We start from the raw sequence: 15382 nt of genomic DNA, 5'->3' as shown, positions 1-15382 counted from the left end.
AAACTCCTCTGGGTCTTGTCAATTCTTCACAAATTTATTATTTCTTTGTCTAAAATGTATAAAAGCTACCTATTCTGATTACTTCTTTGGGTCTTCACTGAAGGCTCCCATGTACAAGTAAAATTTTAATAAAATTTGTCTGTTTTTCTACGGCTGATCTGTCGTGTATCAGCTTAATACTTAGGCCCAGACTAAGACCCAAAGACAAAGGAGAATTTTTCTTCCCTCACAGTGTCAAGAGACCTACTTATTTAGGTTAAGCATGGATTTGGTAAATTTATCCAGAAATTGTCAAATTTATTTATTAGAGAATATCTGGGGAGGCAGCATAGGTCAGTGGAAATAGTCAAAACTACATTATGAATTGGGTGACCTTAAGTAAGTTCCCAGTTTTCAACAGGACAGTCAGGAAGATCAAATATGGTAACTATAGTAACTAGTAACTTTAAAAACATCTTAAGCATCAAAACTTCTGAGTCCTAGATTTGCTTTTGTCTCTTGCTATAATATATATGGCAAACTATTTGATCTAAGTCTGTTTCCTCATCTGGCAAATAGTGAGGGTAATGCAGGCCCTACACATTTCATGAGGTGTTCATGAAAATCACATATAAAAATTAACATGACAGGATTTCTGAAATATATAAGCAACCACGTATAGAGATAGTTAATTCAATACATGAAGGCGATTCATACCAGCAAACCTATTACAACCCAGGATTGTATAATGCCCAAATTAAATTAGTTTTACTAAGAAAAGAAATTCATAGCTAAATACAAACCAGAAACACTAGACATATTGGCAGGCAAAAAAAAGTCAACATTGTAGCTAATAGCTACAAAAATTATTTTCCTTACAATAAATGGACCACATTACCTCAGCTCTCCAACAAACTAAAAGTTCAATGCAATCTTTTGTTTAAGTCAGCTGTTTGCTACTTACAACTACCACCTCAATCTCTAAAGCGTCAAATAAAAGCAAACAAAAAAAATTAAGGAAGAAAGGAAAATAGTTACATATTACAGGGTTTCTCAACATCAGCAGTACTGGCATTTTGAACTGGATAATTTCCTTTTTGAATTGGATAATTTTTTTATTGTTTGGGTTGCCCTGTGCCTTGTAGGATATTTAAGAGCAGTCCTGGCCTCCACCAACTACATGACAGGTGCAATGCCCTCACACATAGTTGTGACAATGAAAAATGTCTCTAGACATTTGCCAAATGTCCTCAGAATGAGGTAGGGAGGAACAGAATCATCCCCAGTGGAAATCCACTGAGCTAAATCCATAGCTCCATATATTCCATATATTCCAGTATTTATCTCATTTATCCAGAATGCAGCTTCAAACTAGCACTTTTGCAGTGTAAGAACCAAAGAAAAGAATGCTATCTCTAGGACAGTAATATCTTAAGAATTATAGTTGTGGTAGGGAATTATGGTTAAATTATTCCTTATATCAACATGCCATTTTTGCTTAATCCTCTCTGAGAATTTTCTTCTTGCATGTTCTTTTGGGATGACAACTTGGCTAATCTGTCACTAAAGCTTAGACTCCACTCATGCTTACTAATTAGTAGTCATTACTGTTTATGTGGGGAAAAGAAATCAAACCTCAAGATCTTAATTTCTAAGTAGCTATGTATCAAATGAATCAAATATAAGTGACACTTAACTGTTTACATTATTTAAATATATTCAGTTACAATGCTAAGCAGAAGTATACAAATATTCAGCTATTACTGCAAATGCACAGTGTCTATATGTGGTATATACATATATATACACACATACACACAAAATATATATACATATTTATACACATACAGACACATATATGAGTTGAAGGTAATATGCAAAAATTAAAAAAAATACACGAAATTTAAATATTAAAAAATATTTAGTGCCCACTACATGTCATCACTGGGCTAGACACATAATTTTCTACAAGAAACAATTTCTATATACTTACATTTTTGTACTCTTAACTAATAGTTTCTAAATTCACTCGTGTAAATAGAGATTCTTAAAAGAATTTGGATACATTCTCTAGGATGGTCAGTGGGGATCCTGTCTTCAAATAGGAAGACTTATTATTATGCCTGCCCTGTTGGGAGCTATCTAGCACAATTAAATCATGATCAACCTGCCCTCACTAAGCCTAAACTTAAAAAATGACAAAGCCTGAGCAATCAGCAGCTCCTTCAAGATACTTTATATCACATATGCATATCTGATATTCCTGGGAAAGCTAGCTGCAATTGTGGTATAAAGAAATACTAATCATTTCAACCCCATTAAATTTAGAGTTAGCCACAGTAGTAGATTTAAAGTTTTGTTGAACTGCAAAATGAGATGGCACATTTCTACATTTATATTTGTGGAGGGTTCCCATTTAGAGTGATGGTGGAGTTGGTTATTCATATCAACTCTCCCAAAGCTAAAAAAGCTAAACAAAATATAATTTATAAAATATATATAATTTATATATCGCAAGAAAAAAACGCTGAAATTAATCACAAAATCTAAAATGGTGTAATTTTACATAATCTTTTAATGGTTCAAACTTGAAATACTCACGTTAGGAAGTAATAAAATTGTGACAAATGTATTGATGTTAGGGTATATCCTTCAAAAGATCTACAGAAATAAGACACACGCTTTTGTGCATATTGCTCTAGTTTCTACGTTCTACAATGCTCCAAATATGAGATGTAATCTATAATTCCATCTATAACATATACCACCAGATCACCTTTCTATAACCAAAAAAAAAAAAAAAAAAAAAAAAAAAGTTTAGGAGATGATCAGCAGAGAAACTGAAACTTACTCTGATGTGTGGAACTTTGGCATGACATACTTAAGTCAGTGGAAACCTGCCTAAATACCTCACACAGCCCTTCCATCACCCTCTATTATGCAAGCTGCAACATTTCAAGCCAACTCCCTTATTTCACTAGTAAACCCTGTCAACACTGACGTAATACAATTGGAAAAACTCATCACTCCACAACAATACTAAAATGTCAGAATTTATTTCATTTGGTAAAAATTATACCATTGCCAAATAAAGATAATGCAAATATAGTAAAATATGCAAGATTAGGAGTAATTCTTTTGTTGAAGAGGACTCTTGGGGAGCCTCAACTTCACTGCACAATTCCTTAGGCAATTTTTTTGTTCCTTTGACCCCTTCATGCCCCATCCCTCAAGTATATGGAGTGGAGGGGGCTTGCAGAAGACCCAAATGAAAGGATCAGCATGCACTTATGCATTTGGTCTGCTCTGGTTTTATTCCCGCAGGGTTTTCTTCAAACTCTGCTCCTCCAAGGAGACTGCTATGTTTTATTCATCTCTGAACTCCCAAAACTTAATCAAATGCCCTGCATATAAAGCCAGACTAACACCTACTACATGGCCGGCACTGGGTCAGGAAGTAGAGACAGTGAATAAAAAAGATACAGACCTCACCCTCACAGAACTTCCTGGAAGGGGGATGCCGGATATTGGCTCTGTGAACTGAATCAAAGTAATGAAAGTCCAGTCCGCACAGCCCAACTGCCTAAGTTCTTCTCCTCCATCGCCAACCAAGGCTTAGATGAGGAACAAAACAGGCTTTCTCTTCAGAAATATAAATGTTGAGTTTCCATTTCTGACCATTTCCCTGAGTTCCAAATTCATATATCCAACTGCCTTGCTCAACAAACTGACTTACAGGTAGTTACAGACATTGATTGTGTAGACTTCAGACTGCTGGGTTTTGAATCCTGGCTGGGTCACTTGCAAGCTGGGTGATTTTAGACAAGTCACAATTTTAACTTCTCCATGCCTCTGTGTTCTCATCTGCAAAATTAGAACTATAATGGCCCCTAGCACATACAACTACTATAAGGATTAAATTAATTAATACACATAAAAGTGCTTAAAACCCTTCCTAGTACAGTTTATGCCTACAAGGCACTTACTATTACTACTAGCTCTAGTATTATGGTTACTACGTCTACAAGGTATCTAAAACTGGCCTGAAACAGAATTCATGATTTTCTCACCAAACCCCTTTCTCCCTGCTCAGTCAATAGCAATATTGTTCTCCCAGTTGTTCCAGGCTAGAACCTAAGAAGTCATGACTTTTCCTTTTCCTCACATTCCAGATTAGTAAATCCACCCCAACAGCTCTACCCTCAAAAAGTGTATCAGGAATTTGACCACTTGCTATCATCTCTACAACCATTTCTCCTAAGCCAAGACAACAGCATCTGTCTTCTAGGCTCCTAGCTTCCAATTTCTGAGAACCCCCTACTCCATGACCTTACAGTTAATTCTTCAACCAACAAAACCAAAATCAGGTGCTATTTCCTTGATACAAACCTTCCCATGGTTTTCTATCACACCTAGAATAACATCTTTACTAGCCTACAAGGGCCCCCAAAGTCCAGCCTGGTCCTCCAACATCATCTGCCCCCACTTTCCCTTGCTATGATCTAAACACTCACCCTGCTAGGCCTTGGCCACCTCAGGCTAGCTTCCTCCATCAGACCATTGCTCCTGGGTTGCTCCTTGCTGTATAGGATTGTCATCTGGAGCAGGACTCTGCAGTCAGATTGCCCTAATTCGAATAGTGTCTCTGTCATCTTTCAGCTGTACAACCTTGAGCAAAGCTATCTGTGTCAGTTTCTTCTTCTCCAAAAATGGAGATATTACTACTTACCTCGTAAGGTTGGTGTAAAAATTTAGTGTTTAGAAGACTGCCTCACATATAGTAAGGTCCATCTAAGTGCTGATTGCTCTTAGGAACCTTGCCTGAAATGTTCTTAGCTCAGGCTCTTCCTCTCAACTCGAATCCATTCAGCTGTCCCCTCTTTTGGAAGGCCTTCTATGCCTGATCCTATCTAAAACAACCTGCCCCATTCCCCTGTTGTCATTCTTTTATCTTGCTTTACCTCCCTGTACTTAAATCGCTATCTTGAATAATACTATGTACTTATTCTTTGTAGCCTATTTCCCCTCTAGAAAATAAGCTCCACCAGGTTAGGGACAACCTTGTTTGCTGCTCTATTCCCAGTTCTGACTTAGAACCTGACTTCTGAATAAGCACACCTCTTATCCAGGCTAGGAGACCTATGGGAATTTCCTAATAACAATACCATACTCGGCCTTTCATTCTTACATTGTGATCTCATCTGATCCTTGAAAAAGCAACAGCATATACACTATCATCTCCCATTTTAGGTAGAAAAAGAAAATCCCAAATTTGGGTGACTTGTCTTTGGACACAAAGCTATTAAGTGGTAGAACCAAAATCAGCACCCCTGCTTTCTAATGCTAAGGCTTCTCAAAGAAATTTCTGAATTTACAGAAATGTGATCTCTCGATCTCTAGAATAAGTACTCCCCGGGATGTGTATAATGGTCTTCCCTTCAAAGATCCTAACAAACACTTACCTCAACATTTGAGTAGTATAGTACTAACTCATCAATAACATACTAACCCTGGGCAAGCCAAAACATTCAAAGTCACAGATAACAGTCACACGTTCCAAGTCCACACAGCTACAACCTCTGAAACTCGGTGTATCGTGTTGAGTGTAATGTACTCGTTCCGGCATGCTGAACCCTTCCTCTGACAAACTCCGCCAAGGGAACCTGATAACCGTCAAGAACATAGTGATAACGGCACCAGTCGTCTCTGGACCCCTATGCCACTAAGATCGCCCATCAGACTCCAGAGTTGCCCATGACCGGACGCGTGGGTGGGTGCGTGAGGGTTGAGGAGGCAAAACTGTGAAAAAGATCCCTACCTATAGACCTTTGTTAAATGGCCATTGGCCACTGGCCACCACATCCCAGAAGAACGGAGGTCTTTCTGGGCTTTCACCTGGCACGTTTACATGTTTGTGCTACCTCGCGTGCTCTCACAATGTCCCCGTTCTTTGCAAGTGATAATGAGGCCAGAGGCTGCTTCACCTCCGTTTGACACAAAGAGGCAACTGAGGCAGCAGGTGGTTATCTTTACAACTTGCAGGATCCCAAAGGAAGCCTAGATGCGGAGTCCCTGGTGCAACCCTCCAGGCCAGACTTCACATGTCAATCCAAGCCCCTTCATCAAGGAAGGGAAAGAGGGGGGCCGCTCCCACGTGGACCTTCCCCGTTCCTCCCGGTCGGCTCGCCGGGCCCCGGCGACCAGTCCGCGCAGCGCGGCCTCGCCTCCTCGACCCCCGGGCCCGCCCGCCGCAGAGGGCGCGCTCCCGCTCGGGGCGGGCACCTGTCCCTTCGCCGCGTTCGGCGGCGCCCCGATCGCCCAGGGATCACACGCCGGCGGCCACCACCGACGCGGCGAAGGCGGGCAGCAGGGCGAGCCCGCAGGCCCAGGGAGCTGCAGGAATCCTCAGAAACTTACAGTTTTCCTACAGCGTGCGCGTCACGGCGAGGTGACGTCACGGGACCCGGCGTTCGGGGAGGTCAGGCCGCTGGGCGCCGGGCCGCACCGCCCCCGCGGCTCCGCCCCGTGCGCGGCGGCGGGAGACACGCCCCTTTCCTCGGCGACCCCGCCCCCGCCCCACCCCCGCCCCGCCGCGAGGCGCAGGGCGCAGGCGCACACGGCCTGCCTGGCCGCCTCCCAAGGCGGGGACTGCTTGAGAGCTCGGCCCGGAGCGTGCGGCTGGGGCAGGGGGCACCAATGGGAGGGGACGTAGACGCACACACCCTTCCACTGCCCCAGCGGGAGCACAGCGAACGAGCTGCCGCCCGGGGCTGGAGTCGGACGCCAGGGTTGTGAGGTAGACTTTCCGCAGACATTGCCTCCCTTCCCTCACGTGTTCATTAAAAGTTTTCCACGTGTGGGGAAGCAGCCATCCGCGCCTCGCCAGGTGCCTGCGAGCCCTCGGGCGGGTGGAGCCAGCGCTCCGCGGCCCCGCCCCCGGCCCCGCCCCCGGCCCGGCTCGGCCCCGCCCCCTCCCCCGGCGCCAGACGCGGCTGCTGGAGCCCGCCCTTCCGGCTCCCGCTCGCGGCCCCCGCTGGCCCCGCCCCGCCCCGCCCCGCCCCGCCCCGTGGGGGCTCCAGGGTCTCCTTCCTGCAGGGTTTCCCGTTGGGGCCGCGTGAAGCCGCTCACGGGCCCCGCGCACGTCTACGAAAGTGTGCCCGGAGGCGGCCTGTGTAAACAGTGCGCGCACTAGTCAGCCCGTGTGAACTTGCCCGCGCCTCCCGCGCCCCGGCGTCTGCTCTTCCTTAAGCTCGGCAAAACCGGGAGTTCTGGTTAAAGGATGGCTCAGCGGAAGGGAAAATGAAGCTCGAAAAACTAACCGTATTAACAGGCTATCTCTGGCTTCTCGGTGCCTACGTTACTCTTAGAAGCAGGGGGAGAAAATAAGCGTTATGGTAAAGAGTGGCTCACACAAATCAGTCCTGGGGGAAGAATAATAGGAAAAACAGACCTGGGAGATAGACCCTCAGGAGGGAATATCGAAGATGCGTTTGGAACCACGACAAATGGCTAGATGGGCCGTGGGATGTTGCCCAGCAGCTCCAGCGTAAACAAAACCTGAAACAATGGACTTACACTCTCGTTGAAAATACTGCAGTATTTTCATAGGAAAAAAAAAATGATTACAGGAGAATATTAGTCTTGAACTCCTGACATCTAATCTGGCTACACATAAATATGTGATTCAGGAAAAATCTAAAGTTCTGAAAAGTTTCCGATTTGGATACTGTTCGCACATTTATGTTAATAGAATTTTGTACAAGATCTTAATCATCAAATGATGTAAGGAATGTAAATGTAAAGTCTGAAAATGATCATTTTAACAGTGAAGTATTTTTTCTGTGGAGCGGAGTTCTAGAAAAATTAGCGCTTTTTAAAAGGGCTACTTATCTTTAAAATGATACTGATATTTTTCTTTGTGAAACAACTTTTTAGGGAAGTTTAAATTTTACATTTCGCTGTTAACATATGTATAAAATGTTTTATGTATATCATGCCAAACATTGGAATTCTCTTTGAGATTCTAGGTATATCTATGGGACTGTTTTTACAAGCAAGTGTCATCTCTCATTTTTTGGAGTGGAAATCATTAAGAAGTATACATCAAATTATTGAATGTTTGTAACATCGAATAGTTACGCTTCTACAAGACGGTTTGACAGGATGCATTCTTTTTTTCCCATCTCATTATTCAGTTTTCTTTTCTTGGTACCCCAAGATTTAAAACAAGAACAAAAACTTAGTAGAGATGTAGGAAAGAAGTAATGTGGCCAAGAAAAGACTGACAAGTGGAAAGGGTACCCAAACAAAGAGGAACCACAGGGAATGTCAAGGAAAAATTTGTGGGCATATACACATTTACACGTTCAGATTCAGTCAAGTTCCTATGCCAAACTGGAATCTAATCTAAATAAGTAACCAGGAGCTAGGGTCAAACATGTGTTGACATTAGAGAGAGGAACTCTAAGAACTTCTTGCTTTAAGAAAATAAAACCCCAGACATTCGATGGTTAGCACAGAAGCACTAAGGGCCTCCACTCTGGCCATTGGGGTTTTGGTTTCCACTGGTGGTTCTTTCACTTTGTTATCTGCTGCCACTAGCAAGCTAGCCCCCTGAGCACTCTGCGCCCTAACTCTTCCTTCCTTTGGTCCTACACTGCAAACTGAGAAAAAAACTGAACTCTACTACTAGGGACAAATAAATGGTGGAAATACAATGGTTACTATCTATTGAGTCTTTATATGTACTCATCCCTGCATTATCTCATTTAATCCTTGCACCTGGATGAGATAAACACTGCCATTATCTCTATCAGACACACAAGGCAAGCAGGGTACCTGGTGCTAAGTCAAGTATCTCATGTCACACAGTGTCTAAGTAGCAAAGTTAAGGTTTGAATCCATGCTCCAGATTCCACAGCCATAATCACCGATCTGTATGAAGTTTCATATGACAATGTAAGAAAGACAGACTCAGGAAGTCCAAGATACGTAAATTCTAGCTCCAAAAGACTGATTCCATGGGTATCTTTTTCACTATTCCCCACCCTGTCTTTGCATGGATGCTTCTATTTAATTGTTTAAGGTGCTCGTCATAACCCACTGAGTTGATTTTGTAACTATTAATAGATGGCCACCCTGAGAAACACTAATCAAAATCCAAAATATGAAAGATCAGATTGTATAACATGTGATAAGGATGATTTTTCCCAAAGCATAAATCTGGGGAAACTTGTTTTAGTAATAATGTGTGTGCTTTCTGAGTTGCTATGCTAATGTATTTCTTACTATGAGTCTCAATTAAAAAAAAAATGTGAAAAACACTATTACAACCCCTTGCTTGACTTCTTAGCATATTTCTTCTTTCAGAATCAAGACCAAGGAAAACCAAATCCTACTCTGTAAACCCCTTGCATTTCCCTCCCACTCCTTGCATTTGTCTCAGCTCCAGGATCTGGTCCGAGAGGTCTCTTTCCAGGCAATAAAGACAATAATCAGATCATTCTTACATCCGGAAATGCTCTTGTCTCCAGCACAAGCCCAAAAGTGTACTAATAACAATATAATAAGCATCCATAAGCTGAGAGTTACACAGAATAAAGCATAGGTCATTCTGAGAAGGGAACAGAGGTAAGGAGCTTGGTGGAAGGAAGACTTGAGACAAAGATTGAAGAGCTATGGAGGGATATGTGAATAATAACCACACAATCTTTCACGGATTTCCTGGCACAGAGTTTGCAAAGTATTTCATATGTCATTTTATCAGCTCTCTCGCCCCAACCCTTTATTTTATTATTTTTTAAAGATTTTATTTATTCATGATAGACACACACACAGAGGCAGAGACATAGGCAGAGGGAGAAGTAGGTTCTCCTCAGGGAGCGTGATGCGGGACTCAATCCCAGGACCTCTGAGTCAGGACCTGAGCCAAAGGCAGACACTTAACCACTGAGCTACCCAGGTGCCCCTCCCCCCTTTATTTAGCTAATTCTTCCCGTCCTTTTAGTCTCTTCTTAGCAGGAACTCCCTCTGAGAACTTTTTCCTACACTGCCTTAGCTCTTGGCCTTGAAAATTATTTTGATTTCCTTCTCTGCTAGACTGTAAGCTCTGTGAGAGTAAGGACAATGTTGGTCTTGTTCAACCTCAAATCCTCTACTGGTAGCCGAATACCCTAAGTAGGTACTCAGGAACTATGTGTGGAGGGAGGAATGAATGGATAGATGAACTCAAATTTAAAGACTGGCTAGGCCTATTACTCAGGATGCTAGTTGTTTCCTAAAAAGGGGGCACTGTGTTAATAGAAATAATACTGAGAAGAAAAATCCTTAAGGAGAAAAAGCCATTTTGTATGGTGACGCAGTGAATCATAGCAAAACAGTGAACAGGGTCAGCTCTGTTATTAACTGAGTACTTTTGTGCAAGTCCAGTAACTTCTCTGAGCCTTTAGAAGGCTCAATATTATTTGTGGTGAATGTCCTAATAGAGTGTTACTCTGGGGGAACTCTGGGAAATCAGGGCAGGCCACCTGGAGCCTTATTTGCATGAAGTTCCCTGAAAGAAACTGACAGGACTGGGAGCTGGCAATTAATCCTCTTAAACAAAAGATGTTGGACAAAGGCTTCCCCCAACAACAAGAGGGTGGGATGGGGGAGTGAGGAGGGAAATGGAAGACAAGTAACTAGTGTTATTGCTCTCAGGAGCCAAGTTCATGATTAAGTACAAGGCCAGGTGCATGCTTTTGAGTATGAAGTTGAAAGAACCAAGCTGCCTTTGTGTGTGTGTGCGTGTGTGCATGTGCATGTGCGTGTGCGTATGTGTGTGTGTGTGTGTGTGTGTGTGTGTGTTAGGATTAGAGGGCAGGGGAGGAAGATGCAGGAGAGAGAAGAGGGTGTCGAAAAGATTTACAATTCCTCAGGGAAGAAACCTCACTTACTATAGCACAACTGGCCGGCAGAATGTTCCAGAAACAGGCCTCTGGGTCTTTGTGTATTCTGTTCTTCCTCCCTGGAATCTATTTTTTCCCTTATCTCTTGGAAAAGGCCTACTCTTTCTTCAAATTCAGGTTCTATCATTAATCACCTCTGCTAATAATTGCCAACCTTTACTGAGCACCTGTTTAAATCTAAAGCTGAGCCTTCTCTGTGAAACCTTTAATCTTGACAACTATTAATTTCTTCTTAGACATACAGAAACTAATGGTGAATCTTACAGTTGATGGCATCTTCAATACTGTGTTGTGTTACGTTTGCTGGTGCTTCTTTCTCTCCCCCACTAAGCTGTGAATTCCTTGAATATAGAGAGGGATTTACTCAACTTTGTGTCCTTAGCCCCTAATGTAGTTTCTAGCACATAAACAACATTTGACAGACTTCTTGAAATCAGTTGAAGAAGGAATGTCATCTCCCTGACAGAGTGACAGGTAGGTGCAATCCAGGAGACAAAAGTCAGAGACTGTTGTCACCAAAACTTGTGGTTATCCCCAAGACCTCATTGACCTGAGACAACAAAGTCACAACTTCCTCCGAGTTTTGTCCTAGTTAAGGTCTCTCTGGCTCTAAAGGTATGCGACAGTCCTCCTGGGCAATTAATTCAGCATGCCTCTTCTCCACTTGACAAAATGTCATTTATCATTTACCCTTTATGTTGGGTTCACACAATTTTTAACCAATTAAAGCAGTTATACTAAGGCCAAATCGAAGTAGTATTTTAAAATCTGATTTTGCAAACTCAGATGTAATGGCATTTACACTTGACACTGGAGATGGTACTCAGCTCACAGAGGTGTTTGATTTGTGTTTTTACATTTTTTACTTGACTATAGAAGAAAACGCATTTTATTTTTATTTTTTAATAATAAATTTATTTTTTATTGGTGTTCAATTTGCCAACATACAGAATAACACCCAGTGCTCATCCCGTCAAGTGACCCCCTCAGTGCCCGTCACCCATTCACCCCCACCCCCCGCCCTCCTCCCCTTCCACCACCCCTAGTTCATTTCTCAGAGTTAGGAGTCTTCATGTTCTGTCTCCCTTTCTGATATTTCCTACCCATTTCTTCTCCCTTCCATTTTATTCCCTTTCACTATTATTTATATTCCCCAAATGAATGAGAACATATAATGTTTGTTCTTCTCCAATTGACTTATTTCACCCAGCATAATACCCTCCAGTTTCATCCATGTTGAAGCAAATGGTGGGTATTTGTCATGTCTAATGGCTGAGTAATATTCCATTGGATACATAAACCACATCTTCTTTATCCATTCATCTTTCGAGGGACACCGAGGCTCCTTCCACAGTTTGGCTATTGTGGACATTGCTGCTAGAAACATCGGGGTGCAGGTGTCCCGGCGTTTCATTGCATCTGTATCTTTGGGGTAAATCCCCAACAGTGCTATTGCTGGGTTGTAGGGCAGGTCTATTTTTAACTCTTTGAGGAACCTCCACACAGTTTTCCAGAGTGGCTGCACCAGTTCACATTCCCACCAACAGTGCAAGAGGGTTCCCTTTTCTCCGCATCCTCTCCAACATTTGTGGTTTCCTGCCTTGTTAATTTTCCCCATTCTCACTGGTGTGAGGTGGTATCTCATTGTGGTTTTGATTTGTATTTCTCTTTCACCATACACAAAGATAAACTCAAAATGGATGAAAGATCTAAATGTGAGACAAGATTCCATCAAAGTCCTACAGGAGAACACAGGCAATACCCTTTTTGAACTCGGCCACAGTAACTTCTTGCAAGATACATCCACAAAGGCAAAAGAAACAAAAGCAAAAATGAACTATTGGGACTTCATCAAGATAAGAAGCTTTTGCACAGTGAAGGATACAGTCAACAAAACTCAAAGACAACCTACAGAATGGGAGAAGATATTTGCAAATGACGTATCAGATAAAGGGCTAGTTTCCAAGATCTATAAAGAACTTATGAAACTCAACAGCAAAGAAACAAACAATCCAATCATGAAATGGGCAAAAGACATGAAGAGAAATCTCACAGAGGAAGACATAGACATGGCCAACACGCACATGAGAAAATGCTCTGCATCACTTGGCATCAGGGAAATACAAATCAAAACCACAATGAGATACCACCTCATGCCAGTGAGAATGGGGCAAATTAACAAGGCAGATAACGCATTTTAAAAGCCAGCATTTGACTTCTTCCAAAAAGTCAAAAGCTCCGACAATTTTGGCTGCCCACTCACCCAGGGCATTCATCATTGGAATGAAACTGACTGGTTCAGAGGCGCAGATGTTCCCTATTTTCCCATAACCCCCAGCTGGGGACTATTTAACCTACCCACTTGGCCCCTGAGGCACTTGAGTTTATGACAGATCTTGAAAGTGAAGGGCTTGATCATTTAAATCTCTAGTTTCAGAAGGATCAGAAAAGCTTTGCCCAGAAATTCAGTAATGCTGTAAGTGAAGTAATGATAGTCAATAGTCACATTTTCCTTTATAAATAGAGTTTTCACAATTTTTATATTTTTCTTCCAGAGAAGAAATGTTTTTGTGCATTAGGGATTTTTCAATACTGTATTACTTTTTAGTGTTTAAACAAAAGAGAAAAATCCTTAAGAGAAATTGAAGCACAAAATTGACGATTGGGTTCACAGTATGGTCTGGCATATGTGACTACTGTATTGATTAATTCACAGAATACACACCTACCCAGCATGCAACTTTCTTTACTGGCCTCACAGTTCTCTTGTTACACATGAAAGAAGGGAGGTGAGTATTTGTTGATTATCAGGTTTATGTTTTATCCTATACCACAAAGGGTAGTCACAGTCACTTTTACATTGTATTTTAAATTTTGAGGCTATATAGAATGTGAATAATTCATTAGTCTGTTATTTTGGTGAGATTCTCTTGTCTAGACTATAGTAGGTACAATTTTTTTTTTTTTTTTTTTTTTTTTTTTTTTTTTAGTAGGTACGACTATTGACATTGGTTGCAAATGACAGGAAAACCCCAAAATAACAGGTTAAGAGGAATTGGTTTATTTCTTTCATGTGTAAAAATGTCTGAACATAGATGATGTTTGTCCATGTCAGGTGTCAGGGACTTGAGATCTTTCTAGATTGTTGCTCAGTCATGCATGACCTACATTTCCAAAGTCACCTCGTAGTTCAAGATGGCAGCCTAGCTCCAGTAATCATGCAGGAAGGAGAAGGTCCAGAATATTCTGCAGCTTGTAGTCCTCACATCCCACTTTTTCAAAGAAGCTTTTCTCAGCTAATTAAGAGACTGACCTATTGACTTCTCTTCTAAATTCACTTAAAACCTACCTGTACTAGAGTCTATTCATTTAAATACTTTAAAATGTATTTATGTTATGAATAGTCTCAACATCTCTGTCATCATCATTGTTCTTAAGTCTAGAACAATGATTCTCAACCCTGGCTACGCATTAAAGATGCCTAAGAAACTTTAAAATGAAAAGCAGTACTCAGATGCCATTGGTGGTCCAGGATCTGTACTTGGAGAAAAACCGCAAAGGCAAAAGAAGACAGACGGTTGGGGGCCAGGGATGGGGTCATTGAGAGGGGGTTTACCCTCATTGTAGTTTCTGTTAGGGGCTCATGTAGACACAGGACCCTAAGGAGTATGTGTGCCAGGGAAGCCACACATCAGCCTAGGATTCTATGTAGATATTCCTGAGTCCAAACATGATCCAGAGGCTTAAGGCTTCATATATGTGTGAATGGATGACACAAACCTTGGGCTAGGATGACCAGAGGTGATAGCCACCAGGCACTGAAGATCTGAGGCTCTTTCCCATTGTTTTTGGATTTGTGTACAACTCTAAGAGAAAGGTAGGAGTCAGGAAGACAGAGATAGATAGATAGATGATAGATAAATAGATAGATAGATAGATAGATAGATAGATAGATAGATAGATAGATAATAGCATTTTCTACCTCTCTAGTGTAGAAGCTAAGTCAGATTGGATTTAATTTAGAAAAATTAAAGAAATGTGATGGTTCTTGTGACTCAAGTCTCATGGAACAAAATTGTGGATGTGACAAAAGCTGATATATATGTGCAGGAAAATACCTTATATTTAAACAATACTTTATTGTCATATATAAGTTCTCATGCTCTAATTATTATCTGATTATAACTATAAAGCTACTGTTTAGCGTGAATACAAAGCAGAGAGGTGATATCAATAGAAATTTAGGATGACACCTGAAGAACCCCAGGTATGGATGGTGAAACTCAGAGAGATGTTTGTGTTTTCTGGCTCATACGACTTGAGAAAAAGGTCAAATATTTTCCTAACTAGATATTTTCCTTGTTATCAATATCTTCTGATTTATAGTAGCAAAACTAATTTTTTTTCACTTTAAAATTTTCATTCCTGCCAAATCCATCTAGTTAAATGGATACTTA

The 15382-nt window shown here is 41.5% G+C and overlaps 1 protein-coding gene across 9 annotated transcripts in view; it reads right to left on the bottom strand.

Moving 5' to 3' along the window:
* The window catches only part of ZNF438 (zinc finger protein 438), a 402160-nt gene that overhangs the window by 163521 nt on the left and 223257 nt on the right, over nucleotides 1-15382 (bottom strand). For 6 of the 9 annotated variants that reach the window (XM_049100185.1, XM_049100166.1, XM_035712980.2 and 3 more), the window contains exon 1: nucleotides 5798-6191. The exons of 1 other annotated variant lie outside the window; for it this stretch is intronic. The gene's annotated coding sequence lies outside the window, so the exon portion shown is untranslated. Of the gene's footprint in view, nucleotides 1-5797; nucleotides 6192-6396; nucleotides 6524-7429; nucleotides 7471-15382 lie in introns of those variants that run through there. 2 more of the 9 variants (XM_049100163.1, XM_025464062.2) reach the window with 2 other exon arrangements.

This window comes from Canis lupus, chromosome 2, assembly GCF_003254725.2.
Source record: "Canis lupus dingo isolate Sandy chromosome 2, ASM325472v2, whole genome shotgun sequence".
NCBI lineage: Eukaryota > Metazoa > Chordata > Mammalia > Carnivora > Canidae > Canis > Canis lupus.
The sequence above is the reverse complement of the archived record's forward strand: the minus strand, read 5'-3'. Positions and strand labels throughout refer to the sequence as shown.